At 41.6% G+C, this 16789-nt stretch overlaps 1 non-coding gene across 1 annotated transcript; it reads right to left on the bottom strand.

The window, feature by feature from the left end:
* Positions 1–3349: 3349 nt before the first annotated feature.
* Positions 3350–3456, bottom strand: LOC148932178 (small nucleolar RNA R71). Its single transcript, XR_016136080.1, has one exon. It is a non-coding gene; the product is annotated as a small nucleolar RNA R71 (small nucleolar RNA).
* Between the last annotated feature and the right edge of the window lie 13333 nt (positions 3457–16789).

Raw genomic sequence — 16789 nt, 5'->3', positions numbered from 1 at the left:
ATCGGCGGTGGGAGCCAGAGTACCGCTCTTTCTTCCTCGTCGGCTCTCCTTTCACACAGCCTTGTCACCCGTCCCGCAGCCTTACCCGCCGCGCCGTCACGCCTTCCTCCTTTGCGGCGTTGCTCTGCTTTACTCGCCATGGCCGCCGCCTCACCCGCCGCTCGTTTCACGCCTCCGCTGCCTTGTTGCCGCCGTTGCCGGTAAAGATCAGATCTCTTCTTCCTCTTCTTTTTCGTCTTCACACCTTTCCCCCTATCTCTCTCTCCCCGGATCCGTCACTTTCTCGTAGCCACTCGCCGCCACTGCCCCGCCTCCATCAGCCTTGCCGCCCATCGTCGGAGCTGTCGCCGGATTTCAAGAGTCCTGCTATGCTGAAATAAAAAAATAAAATTATCAGTAAATCAATCAATAAAAATGTAGATTCAATTAAAGGTGGGTGTATGTATGGGTGTTCTATCTTGTTTGAGAAGCCACTGATTCATTAGACCAATTTTTTGTCCAATAATATCTGCCTCTTTTTTGTCCAATGGTGGTCATTTCTCAAAATGACCAAAAGGGTAAACAAAATAGCTTTACATTTTCCCTCCAAAAAGGATAAAATTGTCTTTCCATCAAACTGTCACTTTAGATTAGTAAGAATTTGGTCAAAAGATGTCACTATGGAATATCTTGAAAATTTAACAAATAGCTAGTGATATTACAAGTTATAAGAGCATCCACAATGCCGGCTAGCCAACCGGCTAGCCGATTCAGTCGCTAGCCGGTCGGCTAGCCGAACCATTGCAACCGGTCAGCCCGAAATCGGCAAGAAAATTGGCGTGGGCTAGCCAATTGGCTGGCGTTGGCCGATGCGCTGGCCGCCATTGTGGCGTGCCGATCGGCCAGCGCCCTTTTTCGTTTTTCTTTTAATTTTTGAAAACCTATATAAATGCGATTTTAATTTCATTTTCATTTGCACCACTTGTTTTAACGAGTTTTCTCTCTCTCTAAATTTCTGTACAAGAGCATCATCGAGCGATGGATCACAACAACGAGTCCAGTCCAACGACGAGTGGATCTCAGACTCCCACGGTACCCGTGGGATCTGGATGGGGCCAGATGAGCGGGCAGATGGGCCCAGGGTTTAACGTCCCTTGGAATAAGCTGATGGGAATGATGGCTGGAGCCGGGGGGGGGGGGGGGGGGGGGGGACCAGGGGGACCAGGGGGGATGTCGTGGGGTATGTGATACGCCCGGATTTTGCACTGTTTTAAGGCCATTATTTGGTCCGTTTTTGTTATCAAAATCACTCTACATGTCCATTATTTGCATATTCTATACATTTTGGTATTTTGACGTGTTTTGTGAGAAATGTGCATATTTGAGCCGAAAAGGGGAGTAAAAACGCATAGTCTGGAAATCTGGAGTCAGACGGCGACCAGCGACCGCCGCGAAGTTGTACGGCGACCGCCGGTGCCCGGCGGTCAGAGCTATGTGGCGGCCCGCCTCGGAAATTTACGCTAGGAGAAGCGTCTCGCCCGCGACCGCCGGAGGACATGTGGCGGTCCGCCACCGAAGGGTCAGAGTCTCTGGACTCCAACGCGGCGACCGCCGGCCAAGGTGCGGCGGCCCGCCGGAGAAAGGCGGCGAATCCGACCAGCCCTAGATTTGCTCCAAGATTTACCAAACTTTGAAGATCTTTTCCTTCTATGATGAGGAATAATCTTCCCCTATAAATAGGACCTCAAGCTTCATCAAAAAGAGTTTTGACACAACAAGAACACATTCATAGAGAAAGAGAGTGACTACTTGCAACATTCATAGAGATCAAAAGCTAGAGTACTTCAATTGTGCAAGGAGTTGGAGAAGGATTTCAAGAACATCAAGAACGACAAGGATTCAACCTACGGGTTTTATTTGCTTTAGTTTTATGTTCAAATTGCTTTCCCTTCAATCTATGTTTTTAGTTTATTCAGTCATGTGTAACTAAACTCATAGGATTCTAGGGATGTGTTAGTAGCAACTTTGGTTATACAATTCCGTTTTCTATTTAATATCCGTTTTGTTTTTACTTTGTTTCTTCCCTAAGTTAATCATGATGCTTCATAATTGAGTGACACAATTATGTATGATTCAATACAACTTGCTTCATAACTGTGACAGAGTTCTAGCGAGTTAGATCCACTTAGTAGACACTACAGTTAGCTTCCTTTAAAACGGCACTGTTAATTGAGAGTGAGGACTTTTCAAGGGTCTTAGGAGCTTTTTGGAGTTACGTGTTAGGATTGACAACCCTAATGTTAGTAATCAACGTTTGTATCGCATGAGCATAAGCTAGGTGACTCGTCCTTTCAAAGTATTAACTGTGCTAGGGTATTGTAGTTTGGAATTTGTATAACCATAAAAGTGAAAGCACATCCCTGGAATTCCCCTTATCTCTATACTTTTCTCTCCGTGATTTGCTTGCATTTAGTTGTTTACTGTTTTTAATATTTACTGTTTTCAAAAGTTTCCAAAAATTCTTGTTTCTCCAGATAGTAATTGAGTTCTAGTAGAAGATAGACACTTTGTGTACATCTTCCCCGTGTTCGATACCCGGTACTAACCTTTTGCTATACTATACCTACTCTGTATACTTGCAGGTATTTATAGTGCAAATAAAAAGTGCATCAAGTTTTTGGCGCCGTTGCCGGGGAAGACAATTCACTTTGGAGTGATATCTTCAAACGATAATTTTACTACTTTGGATTTTTATTGTTTTTTTTTTTATTTTTTTTTTGTTTTCGAGTCTTGCAGGTTTTGTATGCGAACGCGTTCTGGGAAGTACATCTTAGAGCCGCTTGATTTAGAACTTGAAAGAACTCGTAGAATAATAAGAAGTGAAAAAGGATCAGGAACAATGGGTGACCGAACAGATATTGAGAACCTGCAGGAGATGGTGAAGTTGCTGATGGATGAGAGAGATGCGGAGAGAGCAGCCCGAGAAGCCATGGAAAAGAAGAACAGAGAAACATTACCTGTGATGAACATGTTCAATCATGGGAATATGATCACTTTTCCTAACGGCCCTCGTATTGATGCTAACAATTTTGAGTTACGCATGCCCCTTATCCAAAGGGTCGAGCAAACTCCTTTTGCAGGTAGGGCGACTGAAGATGCTAACCGCCATCTCTCCAAATTCGTGGAAATCGCAAACACTCTGAAATTAAATGGTGTCGACGACGATGCCATACGGGTAAGACTTTTTCCATTCTCATTGATTGATTCTGCTAAGGAGTGGTTTGAGTGTATGCCACCAGAAAAGGTCTCCACATGGAAGGACATCGTAGCTACCTTCCTCGACAAATACTACCCGCCAGGCACTATTTTGAAGCTCAAAAGTGAGATCTTTCAGTTCACACAAGGCCATGACGAGCCCCTCTATGAGGCATTTGCTCGTTTCAAAGCTCTTCTTCGAAAGTGCCCAAACCATGGTTTTTCCATAGACCATCAGGTAGGAATCCTCTATAATGGATTTAATGAAAAAATATGTGCTATGCTTGATTCAGGGGCAAATGGAGGATTTCTAAGAAAGACAGGAGAGGATGCCATGGCGGTGATCGAGGAGTTCGCCACCAACAGTCGGGGGTGGTCGAAAGAAAGGCATGCCACGAGAAGAGTAGCAGCCATAGAAGAGGCCGAAGAAAGTTCTTTTGCTAAGGAGTTAGCAGAACTTAGAGTCAGGATTGATCAAATGGACATCTCGAGGAAGGAAGATCCAATTCCGGCAACTTCCATAGTGGCGGTCAAGGCACCCGAAACTGCCATATCAACTGTGGAAGAAATCAACTACGTGCAAGGAGGCGGTCCCAGAAACTACAATAACAATTATCGCCCTAATCAGGGGGGCGGTAATTTCAATAATTATAATGGGAACCGTCCGCACCCAAATCTTTCTTATTCTAACAATAATTACTTGCAACCCCCTGCAGGATTTAATGTTAGCAAAGGAGGAGTGGTTGAGCCGATGAAGAAGGAAGACAAGTATGAACAAGGAATCACGAAGATTTTGGAGGTAATTACGCAGATAGGAAGATTAATGACACCAAGATCGGAGTGGTCGAAGCAAGGATAAACAACCTCGAGCAAGGAATGAACACAATCTCGGCAGCTGTAACCAATATTACCACTCAAATGGAGCAAATTCAGAAGAAGTTAGATGAGGATAGAGCAAAGGCAGCAGCAAGAGTGGATGATATTAACAAGAAGTGGGTGGCAAAGCAGAAATCTGGGGACTGCCCAGTCGCCGGCGGACCGCCGAACACCCCGCAGCGGCCCGCCACTGAGACGGCAGAGTCAACCACGCAGGACTGCCCAGTCGCCGGCGGACCGCCGCACACCCCGCAGCGGCCCGCCACTGAGAAGGCAGAATCGTCCACTAAGCAGGAGCTTGTGCGGCACAACGGGATTGTACTCCCTTTTCAGCCAAAAAGGAAGATCAAGCTTGAAGAGCAGTTCAAGCAATTCCTTAACATGTTTTGCAAAGTCCATACTAACATTCCACTTGTTGAATCGTTGCAGGAGATACCAAAGTATGCGAAGCTACTAAGGGAGGCGGTAATGAGGAAAAAAAAGCCGACCAAAGCCGACCTTAAGCTACCGCATCATTGCAGCGAGATCATCCAAAAGGAAAGAGCAGTGAAGCAAAGAGATCCGGGCTAGTTCATCATTAGGTGCCGAATTGGAGAAGGGAAGGTTGACAAAGCACTGTGCGACTTAGGATCGTCCATCAATCTCATGCCACTGAAGTACTACGAAAAGCTCAACATCGGGCCACTCAAATCTTCAGATGTAACACTCAGGTTGGCCGATAACTCGTCCATCAAGACTGTAGGTATGATTGAGGATGTCTTAGTTAAAGTTGATGATTTTATTTTTCCTGCCGACTTTATTGTGCTTGACATGAAAGTAGACAAGAACGTCCCTCTAATCTTAGGGAGAGATTTTCTTGCCACTTGCAAGGCTTTGATTGATGTAGGTCATGGCGAGATCACAATCAGTGATAATCATGGTCAATCCACCTATAAGATCGAGAGCGAGATGCTAAAGTTTGAGGAGGCAAAGCGGGCAAAAATGGAACAACAGTGCAGAGCAGTCATGGCTACCGACTTGACCAAGTCCAAAGATCCCTTTGAAGCGGAGGATCCTTCTACCTCCACTATCTACATTGTCAAAGAGGTAAGACACTCTTCTAAAAAGGGTGATGCTAATTCTTCTACATCTGCTCCACAGAAGAAGAAACAGAAGAGAAAGAAAACACCCAAAGAGGACCCCGAGATATACGTCATCAAAACGAAAGAGGGGAAGTACAAGTGGTGGAAGAAGCTAGGGACCAAATTGCTCCCTATGCCAATTTTCAACACTCGAGTTATTGATCCGCCCAACTAGTGGGCCACTTCAAGTCGAGCTAACGACTTTAACATAAGCGCTTATTGGGAGGCAACCCAATTTTCTTTTACTTTTTTTTATTTTCTCGTTTTTTTTTATGTTCTGTTAAAAATAAAAAAAATAAAAAAAATTGGTGGCGGTCGCCGCACTTAAAGCACGGCGGTCGCCACACGTGTGTTAACATGTGCAGGAAGGATCGGGCCTAGGGCAGGCTTAGGGCGGGCCAGAGTAACCGCTGCACGGGCCGCGGCGGCCCGCCAGGATTGCTGTTTACGAAGGCCCGTGTGGCGGCCCGCCACGAGAGACGCGGCGGTCGCCACACGTAGTCCAGAGACGGGATTTCCACCATAAAAGGTATGTTTTCCATTCCTTTTCACATTCCTTCTCAAATTCCTTCCTTGCACACAACCCCCACCTATATAAATCACCAAATTCACACACCCACACTATCATTCTCTCAATTCTCTCAAAGTCTAGAGCTCTTCTTCTACAAATTCTCTCCACAAAAAGGTATGAATCCTAACTCAATTTCTGGGTTTTTCTTTACTTCTTCCATGGATTGTGCTTTATTTTGGGTGAATTGTTCGGTAGAATCTCTTAATTCATGATGGGGGATGATTATGTGTATGAATTTTTGAATTCTATGGTTTAAAATTTGCTTGGTTGGTGATTATTAAGTTGTGAATGATGATTCTCTCTTGGTTTTTAGAGTTTAAAAGTAGCAATCATGTTCATAGCATTGTGAGGCTATTATTACTTCCATGAATTGCAATATTTGTGATTTTGTAGAGATTGTTGGTTTTTATGGATATTTGGTTGATACGTCTCTGCATGGGGGATGAATTCACGTTGGGGGATGATTTTTTGTGTCCTAATTTGGTTGTTTTTGCTTAAAATGTTATTATGCTAAAAATTAGGATGCTATTTTACCCAAGCTTGCATATAAGTTCTTATCTCTTGATTTTTACTTGGTTGAATGCAAGTTTGGGGGAACTTTTGATCTCCTACTTGTTGATGCTCTTTTAAGAGTGTAATTTCTTTTGTAGGATAATGGGATCAAAAGGGAAAGCGGAGAATGCCTACAACCGCCAAGGGTGGACGGCTCAAGGCGATTGGCGCACGGCGGAGCAAGAATTTTGGGAGCAACAACGTTTGGAAGACGTTCATCGGCGTCAACAATATGAAGAGCTCCGAAGGATGGCCGCCGAAGCTAGAGAGGAACGAGAGACAATGAGGAGTGATATCACGTACCTCGTTGGAGCTTTCGAGGATCTTAGCGCCCGTTTCCCTCCACCTCCTCAAGATTGAAGAAGTCAAGCTCGATGACTTTAAATGAGCATTTGTACCATGTTTTTGGATATTTTTGAGACGATTTATTTCCTTGTTTTAACAATTTTTGCTTTAATTTTAAGTATTTTTGGTTTTGGTTTAATTTTGTGCTTTGCAAAAATTTTCGCAGGTTCTGACCTCTCCGTGGCGACCGCCGCAAGCTCTGCGGCGGTCCGCCACCTGAACGCTGGAAAGCATCTTTGACGTGCGGCGACCGCCGAACAGCTGCGGCGGACCGCCACCTGGGCACAATTTTCCAGCGCGATTTTTCGAAATTCTTCGAATTTTCGCCCCGCTCAACCTCTACGCGAAATTTTTCAGGGTACGTTTTTTTTTCAGTAGTATACTCACGTCCCTACCGACTCTACAAACTTATTTTACACTTTGTTGTCAATAAGTTTGGGGGGATGAAGTGGTGGACCGTGAGTTTAGGGTTTTCTTTTTGTTGTTAGTTTGTTTTTGCTTTAATTTTCCAAAAACCCGTAGGAGATTTTTTTGTTCTAAAAATGTTTTCTTGAATCCATGTCATGAACATAACATGAAGAACTTAGAAACACGCATGCTTAGGGACACATTAGACCGAGTTGCCAATGATATTATATTCCATCTATGTTTAAGTGTGGCTTAACGTTTTGATATGATGGTTGGGTGAAAAGGTACATAATTAGTGAATTGCTTGTTCGCCTTGAATCGTGCTTTTACCTTGTGAGATTTGAGCCTTAAATTCTTTCTTGTGTGATTTATCTGTATGCATGTATATGTTTCTAGAACTTGCTCCTAGTCTGCCTAAGTTTACATAGTGTTTAAGTTGATTTAGGAGGATGTTAGGCCGTCTTTTCTTAGCTACTTTTATATCCAAAATTTTCGACCCTCTCAAATTTTTCCTTTGGAGCCAATTTTGAGCCTTTGAGCCTTTTCTTTGGAAGCCAAAATAAATGGGGGGACAATTCCTTGGGTTAGTATAGTTTTTGTTATCTTCTTTTGTAAAGGAATTGGAGAGATAAGGAGGAAAGTATAAAAAGTAGTGTGCTTAATATTAAGAAAGTACAAGTTGTGAAATTGAGAAAAATTCCAAATATGTGCTTGATCTTAGGAAAAAAAAAGAAAGGATGTGTAAAAAAAAAAAAAAAAAAAAAAAAAGAAGAAAAAAAATGTGTGAAAGGTTGTGAAAAGAAAATAAAATCAAAGGATTGAAAGTAAATTGAAGGAGAAAAATAAAGTGTTAGAAGTGCCTTAAGTTTTAGAAAAGTGGAGTCATCTTAACTCTACTTGGGATATTTTTATATTTGAGTCACTTTTTAGCCAAATATTCCTCACCTACCAAAGAGCCTACGTTACAACCGAAAAGAAAGACCTTTCGGACTTTTGATGCTTAATCACATTGAGTAGATGAGGGATTAGACTTTGAGCAAGCATATGGTAAACTTTGCATGATGCATGATTTGAGTGATTTACACTTTACCTTTATACACTTTGAGAGTGAGAGAAAGAACACTTCCCATCTTTGGAAGTTTGCCACATGTGAGTGCTTGAATTCAAGGTGTTCCACGAGTTAGTAATGAAAGTGCACTATTAAGCCTTGCTTGATTTGATTGTGTTAATCCATGCTTAATCTATTCTTTCATCTTTTGAGGCAATTATGACGTCTAGTCCTTGTGCATACCGTGCGTCTATTCTTGTGTCTTTAGTGTTTTGTTCGAGGACAAACAAAAATGTAAGTTTGGGGGAGTTGATACGCCCGGATTTTGCACTGTTTTAAGGCCATTATTTGGTCCGTTTTTGTTATCAAAATCACTCTACATGTCCATTATTTGCATATTCTATACATTTTGGTTTTTTGACGTGTTTTGTGAAAAATGTGCATATTTGAGCCGAAAAGGGGAGTAAAAACGCATAGTCTGGAAATCTGGAGTCAGACGGCGACCAGCGACCGCCGCGAAGTTGTACGGCGACCGCCGGTGCCCGGCGGTCAGAGCTATGTGGCGGCCCGCCTCGGAAATTTACGCTAGGAGAAGCGTCTCGCCCGGCGACCGCCGGAGGACATGTGGCGGTCCGCCACCGAAGGGTCAGAGTCTCTGGACTCCAACGCGGCGACCGCCGGCCAAGGTGCGGCGGCCCGCCAGAGAAAGGCGGCGAATCCGACCAGCGCTAGATTTGCTCCAAGATTTACCAAACTTTGAAGATCTTTTCCTTCTATGATGAGGAATAATCTTCCCCTATAAATAGGACCTCAAGCTTCATCAAAAAGAGTTTTGACACAACAAGAACACATTCATAGAGAAAGAGAGTGACTACTTGCAACATTCATAGAGATCAAAAGCTAGAGTACTTCAATTGTGCAAGGAGTTGGAGAAGGATTTCAAGAACATCAAGAACGACAAGGATTCAACCTACGGGTTTTATTTGCTTTAGTTTTATGTTCAAATTGCTTTCCCTTCAATCTATGTTTTTAGTTTATTCAGTCATGTGTAACTAAACTCATAGGATTCTAGGGATGTGTTAGTAGCAACTTTGGTTATACAATTCCGTTTTCTATTTAATATCCGTTTTGTTTTTACTTTGTTTCTTCCCTAAGTTAATCATGATGCTTCATAATTGAGTGACACAATTATGTATGATTCAATACAACTTGCTTCATAACTGTGACAAAGTTCTAGCGAGTTAGATCCACTTAGTAGACACTACAGTTAGCTTCCTTTAAAACGGCACTGTTAATTGAGAGTGAGGACTTTTCAAGGGTCTTAGGAGCTTTTTGGAGTTACGTGTTAGGATTGACAACCCTAATGTTAGTAATCAACGTTTGTATCGCATGAGCATAAGCTAGGTGACTCGTCCTTTCAAAGTATTAACTGTGCTAGGGTATTGTAGTTTGGAATTTGTATAACCATAAAAGTGAAAGCACATCCCTGGAATTCCCCTTATCTCTATACTTTTCTCTCCGTGATTTGCTTGCATTTAGTTGTTTACTGTTTTTAATATTTACTGTTTTCAAAAGTTTCCAAAAATTCTTATTTCTCCAGATAGTAATTGAGTTCTAGTAGAAGATAGACACTTTGTGTACATCTTCCCCGTGTTCGATACCCGGTACTAACCTTTTGCTATAGTATACCTACTCTGTATACTTGCAGGTATTTATAGTGCAAATAAAAAGTGCATCAGTATGCCGGGCGGCGGGCAGGGGTGGGGAGGTATGCCTCAGATGCAGCAGCAGATGATGCATCAGATGATGGGGATGATGCCTGTCTGGCATGGAGGGATGCAGCCCGGTATGCATCCCGGGATGCAGGGGTCACCCGGGAGGGGGGGCACGGTCTATCGTCCCTCTCTGGATTTTTTGACGGCTTCGTCTTACACGTCGACCCAAGTGAGACGCAGTTTACTGGCGATGACCTTTTGTCATTGCATGACATGGGGATCGATCTCGGGGATCCGGACACCCCCGTTCCAGTGGGGCAGGCCGCGCCGAAGAAGAAGAAGACGAAGGGGAAGGCCAAGGCGGTCGGCGAGTCGTCGCAGCCCGATGTTGACGACACCCCGCCCGGAGGAAGTGGACGGAGGATGAGTACGCCGGGGTGGCCAAGGCGTAGTTGACGGTGTGCGACGATCCGCTGGTTGCGAACAACCAGCGGGTCGTCAACATGTGGGCTAAGATTAGAGCAACCTACATGAAGTATTGCCCGCACGGGAAGGACTTCAGCGGGGAGGAGTGCCGGAAGGGGTGGGAGCGCATCAGGGCCGCGGTCGGCTGTTTTTCGGGGTTGTACGCCAACGCCCTCCGTCAGGTAGTGGGCAGAATGAGGAGGACGCCCGGAGGATAGCTGAGACTCAGTTCCCCTTGTCGGGGTAGTATAAGGAGTTCCACTACTGGGAATGCTATGTGTTGCTGAAGGACTCCGAGAAGTTCCGGGCGGGGTGCGACGCTGGGTAGCCGAAGAAGCAGAGGCTGAACTATTCCGGCGACTACAGCGGCAACAATGGTGGTGTTGGGGTAATCGCAGCGGAAATTGCAAATTAAATAAATCCACAAAAGAATCTATTTAGGAGATTATGTGGACCGATTCAATTTCATGCTTGAACATGTAGACACATATAATTGCGCAATTAATTACATAATTTAAATTAAATTATGATGTTGAATACTTACAATAATGATTCTCCAAAGAATCGAAGTGGCTTGCTACTTCTCCACGTGTGGATCTTGAAGCTTGATTGTGAATGCAAGACCAAAGATCTTCTAACCTATGACCCTTAACTCTATAGATCTAAATTCCTTGTGGGAGGAATCTTTTAGAAATTATAAGTATCTTGAAGGAGAAGACAAGAAAACCAAGAACATACAAAGAGGAATTTTGAGCTCCTCTATTGGAGAGAGAAGGCCGAAAATTCCAAGTGTGGAGGCTAGGGTTTTGTGTTGTGTATTGTCTCCTCTCCTTACATCCTTATTTATAGAGTTTATGATGGGCTAGGTTAGGGATCTATGGGGCTTGGATTGGGCCTCCCCAATTGGACCTTCTTTACTAATTGAATTATAACCCATAATTCAATATAAGGCCAATGGAATATTTCTTGTGCCACTATCGAAGAAATACTGACTGCCCATCCAATCTGTGATTACAAACAATCCGGGTTAACCTCTTTAATATATTATTTCCCGTGTCTAAAACTTTCTATATCCATTAATTAATTTGTAGTCTGCTATAGACTTTAAATTAATTAATATCTTTTTATTTCCAAGAGTTTGTCTAGTACGAGATGTATATCAAAATATACTTTTCCTTTTCTATTTATTCTTCGATTAAATCCGAACTGGCCGGGTTTCCGAATAATAGAACTTCTCTCGAACACCTCTTGGGGATATAGTCAAACCACGCAGGCACACGATTCAATGTAATAGTAAAACTGACACCATACTAGTTATTAATTACTACTACCCATGATATCAGGAATATTGGGTTGTGAAAAACCCGCACCTATTGATAAGTCAAAGCAGCGTATGATTAAATAACGTGTGTCCTATATTATTACAAAGATTAGGAAATATTAAATCTCCAAGACATCGTCTTACAGTAGATAGCAAGAAAGACGTGTCTATGCTTTAGATCCATTCAATGCTATACCACACCAGTGTCACTAGTCATTCTCAAGGTAAAAACGACTTTTGGATGGATACTGCAACCTTTCACGATAGGTAGCCAAAGCCTATCTAGGCTGTGATGACCTGTTCCACGACCCAACCTTCAATGTAGAAGACTTGGACTAATTTTACTTTCCGGCATTTTAATTATATAATTTAATATATAATTAGATACGGTCAATACCCATTAAAGTAAAATACACATTATGAAGAAAACATTTATTATTCTCATTAAATGAAGAGTGTTTACAATATACAAGCAATTTATCAAATTAAAAATAAACTCGAAAAATGCTTTTTAGTATATATGTTCCAACAGGCGGATCCCACGACCTCTCCCCGGATGCTGAGGAGTTTCCGTCCCCTCCATCCTTTGCTCGTCGCCCTCGCCCAATTGGACAAAAGCGGGCGCAACGGGCAGCGAGGGGAGGATCCCCCCTATCGCCCTAGGAGGTCATCTCGGCACCCCCCCACGCGAGTACACCTACTTCTCGCGTCAAAAAACGCGGGAGTAGATGTACAAGGTCTTCCAAGATTGGAGGGCCGCCACTGACCTCACGGAGAAGATGTTTCTTCACTCGATGCTCGAGAGCATGCGAGTTGATTTGGATGCCGCGAGGGCACAGATGGGGGGTTCCGACGTGGGCTCAGATACCCCGGGTGGCGGCGGCGCGGACAGCGGCGTCGACGGTGAGGACGGCGGCGACGGCGACGAGGAGTAGAGAGTGGCGGGGCTCGTGTGTGGAAGCCCTTTTTTTTAAAAAAAAATCATGTATTTTTTTTTAATCTTTGTACTTTTTTTTAATGAAATGAATTAATTTTCCCGTATATGTGTAGTAAATTTAATTCCGTAATTTAATCGTAATTTTAATTCTGTAAATGTAGTATTTTTCGAATTATTTTTATTTCGGCAGGCCTATGGCTGACCTAAATCTGATATGGCAGGTGGATTTTTAGTGCTGACGTGACAGGGAGAGAGAGTGACTGGTTTATGGCTGGCCTAAAGCCACTGTGGATGCTCTAACAATACTATGGTTGTATAGAACATCTGTATTTATTTTTCTCCTTAATAGATGGATTTTGATCTTGATATATATTTAATAAATGTGAATGGCTGGCGTTAAATATTGATATCTAATGAGCGTTCTTAATTCCATTTTAAATAGAATTCACATTTAATCACAACTATCTACTATATGTAGTCAATCATGCAATGGATAGGAGACCACAGACCAAATAAAACAATAGAAAATCCAAATTAGGAGGAGAGGACCTGTTAGGAACCTAAATTCCTAACGAACCGATAAAATGGAAAATAACAATATAAAGAAAATCCGGCGCCCGTGAGGGTCGCCGGGGATAAGGATTTGGGCGGCTGTGCGCGGGTTCCAACCCGTCGGGCAACGGCTACAGATCAGATATACGTTTCCGGCTGTGCGCGGAGAGATTTCGTCGGACAGTCAGTGACATATGGAATTTATGATTCAACGTATCATACATGGAACTTCACCAAAATAATGTATTCATTGAATGAATATTATGAAAGACTCAACACATATTATAGATACAAAATAGATATGATAATCCCTAAAATAACTCAACAAATTTAACGACTAAAGTACCGTAGGACCACACTGCAAAACTATATCGTACCATTACATTTATACATCCTCCCCAATATGTTTATTTATTTTATTCATCTATGTTTATTTATGGAGTATCGAGATAATTCCATTAGTTAGCCAAAGCAAAATTTATAGTGTACGTACAAAACATCATAAAAAAAAATATGGGAGAATTCATGACACTTCCCTTTAAAAAATAGACTTTGCTTAATTTTAATAAAATTACTAAATCTTATCTTTAACTACTACTTATATGTATACCGGATCATGATCAATTGAGATTATTTAGGCTAATTGAGAAATGAGATGCAATATCAATCACTCATTTTTATTAAATGAGTGGTCCAGATTTTGCCACACAATAAATATTTTTAGATTAATTTAATATGAAAGGGCAGAATAGTAATTTTAACAAAAACAACAAAAATTGAAGAAGAAGCGGCTCGTCAGTTCCTCTCCGCCAACGAAGAGGAAGAGGGGAAACCAATTGCAAAATCGTTCTGGCAATTCCGGCGCAGCAGCAAGCGTCAACTGCGATCAATTTCCACTCATTGTGGAAACCATCTGCTTTTCCTACAGCTTTTTTTTTTCCCTATTTATATCAGTAATATTTTCATGAATCTAAGGAATTTCAGCTCAATCCATACGTAGTTATTGTACAAATTTTGCGAGAGGTAACGAAAAACTAATCTTTTTGTTTTATAATCCGAGTATTAAATGCAATTTTTGGTGGCGATTTTGGTTGTTTTTTTGAGGAATCATTGAATTACGCATTCGTATTTGATGAATTATGATAGTTTGCTCTTTTTCTAGATTGAGTTTTGCTACGCTGATTGATTTCCTAATTCGTTGAAAATTTATGTTGTGTAATGTGGTGGTGTTCAGAACTGTTGCTGTGATGATAGAATGCAATTTGTAATTTGTTGCTCATTACTTGTTTGATGAAAAGCCTTTTAGAATTCTGATATTATATTGTTCTGAGGTTGGTCATTGTTCTGAGCTTCGAAGCTGTCAAAGAAGTTCAGTGAGAGTTTCGTGAAGGAGGGGGCAAGCGTCGGCGTCAATTGGATTAAACTCAAGTAAGCAAGCCGTTCCGGAAGATATAGGGGAGAATTTTGCAGGTGGTGTTTCTGATTCGATCGATTTGTTGACCTTTTATTGTGCTATGATTTTGTTGCATTAATCCAAAATTGTGGAAAATTTTTAGTGTAATCATGTGTTAGAATTGAATTCAGATTTGTTTCTGTGAATAATGCAATTTTCTTCAAATAAAAACAAATGATTCACAGACTATGAAAAGTAAATTAAATTAAATTAGATTTATCTGGGAAAATTAGAAAAATGACATAAAAGTAAATAAAACTTTGAAATGAATCTAAAAAAAGACTATGAAAATAAAAATTAAAAAAATGAAATTCCAAATCTTTTAGACTTACCGAGATTCGAATGGTGAGAAATGGCGTATATCGTAATTAAGATTTTGTTAATTTTACTAATTTGTTAATTGTAAAGATTTTGATAGAATTAATTTTATTTGTAACGCGTAATATATGAGCAATAAATAAAGCTATTAATCATTTATATTTGTCTCATTCATATTCGTCGGTTGTCACTATATCGTATCCTCATAAAGTGGTGGATGGATCATAATTGCTATGCTTAATCCTAATTAAATGATTAAAGCCTCTAAAAGTTTAATAGCTTTAAGCATTAAATCTAAAAGCTTTTTTTTTTGCTTAAATTATTGAATTTACAGAGTTTAGTTTTGGTTGTTTTGTTAGACTAAAACTTTAACTGTTTATATGAAAGTAGACATATATTTCGAGATAGGGGGCGTTACCATTACTTTTTGTTTTAATAATGTACTGTATATGAGTGTGACAAAAAAAAAGTGTAGTATACGCAGTGACGTATTTGAATATTAAATTCGAGATGCAAAATGTATGACCAATAATTGTAGTATGGTAACGCTGTACCTTCCCTATGATCATTGCAACATGGAATATTAGGGGATTGCAGCAACTCCCCACGCAAGCTGCAGTCGTCGATTTTGCAAAGCAACATAAAATTGATGTCATGGGCCTTTTGGAGACGAAGTTGACAGCGGACAACTACAAATTTTTTATTCAAAACAACTTCAGAGATTGGAAGAAGGTGGACAATTTTATTTTGTCCGACCACAGTAGGATCCTTATGCTGTGGAACTCGACTAAAGTGGAGCTCGAACCGACCCTTGTAGAGGAGCAAGCCATCTATGCAAAAATCAGGTGCTTGACTTCCAATAACTCTTTTAATTTCACTTTAGTTTATGGTTCACATACCATTCCGGATAGACGTCCGCTATGGGATTCTTTGATTGATCATGTTGTGCAGGACGAACCAACACTTGTTAGTGGTGATTTTAACAACGTGCTTGCAGAAGATGAGCGTGTTGGAGGGATGGTCCCAAGAGAGTATGAAATCAAGAACATGGTTGACACATGTGCATTGCTTGGCTTGGAGGATACCATGTCAACTGGGTGCAAATTCACATGGACTGGCGGTATGATTTCTAGCAAGATTGACCGAGCCATGATCAATGACCCATGGTATAGAAAGGGCTATATGGCTAGTACGGAATTCATGCTAGCCGGAGCATATACGGATCACTCACCTGTGGTGACGACCCTATTCGGTAACGTTGTGTCATATCCTAAGCCCTTCAAATTCTTCAATTTTTGGTTAAAGCATGCAGGGTTTAACAAACTTGTGGAAGAAAATTGGGCATCCGAAGTCCAAGGCACAACACAATTTGTGGTGGCAGAACGGGGCAAGAGGTTCAAGATGCACCTCAAGGACTTTAACTTCAAGGAGTTCAGCGAACTCTCAAAAAGAGCGAAGGAGGCTGCAGATAACCTTGCCTTGATGCAAAAATTGGCTGATGTCGACCCATCAAATGTTGCTTTGAGGAACCAAATCAACAAGCAGAAAAAGAAGACGGCCTACTTACAAAATTCAGAAATGGAGTATTACATTCAAAAGGCTAAGTTCAAACACTCAATGTTGAGTGATCGATGTACTTCCTTTTTTCATTCCCTTGTCAATAGAAACAACTCACGGAACTACATTGCCTTTCTGCATAGGAGTGATGGCTCTATTACATGGGATCAGGAGGTGATAATCAACGAATTCGTGGATTACTATTCGGCCCTCCTTGGCACCAAAAAGCAAGCAACACCCATTGATCTCGACATACTTCGTAGGGGTGCCCTCGTGAACAATGAGGATTGCAACGAGCTAGTACGACCAATCACCA

The sequence above is a fragment of the Salvia hispanica genome, chromosome 2, assembly GCF_029641045.1.
Source record: "Salvia hispanica isolate PSC_SH4W2 chromosome 2, Shi_PSC_v1, whole genome shotgun sequence".
Lineage (NCBI taxonomy): Eukaryota > Viridiplantae > Streptophyta > Magnoliopsida > Lamiales > Lamiaceae > Salvia > Salvia hispanica.
The sequence above is the reverse complement of the archived record's forward strand: the minus strand, read 5'-3'. Positions and strand labels throughout refer to the sequence as shown.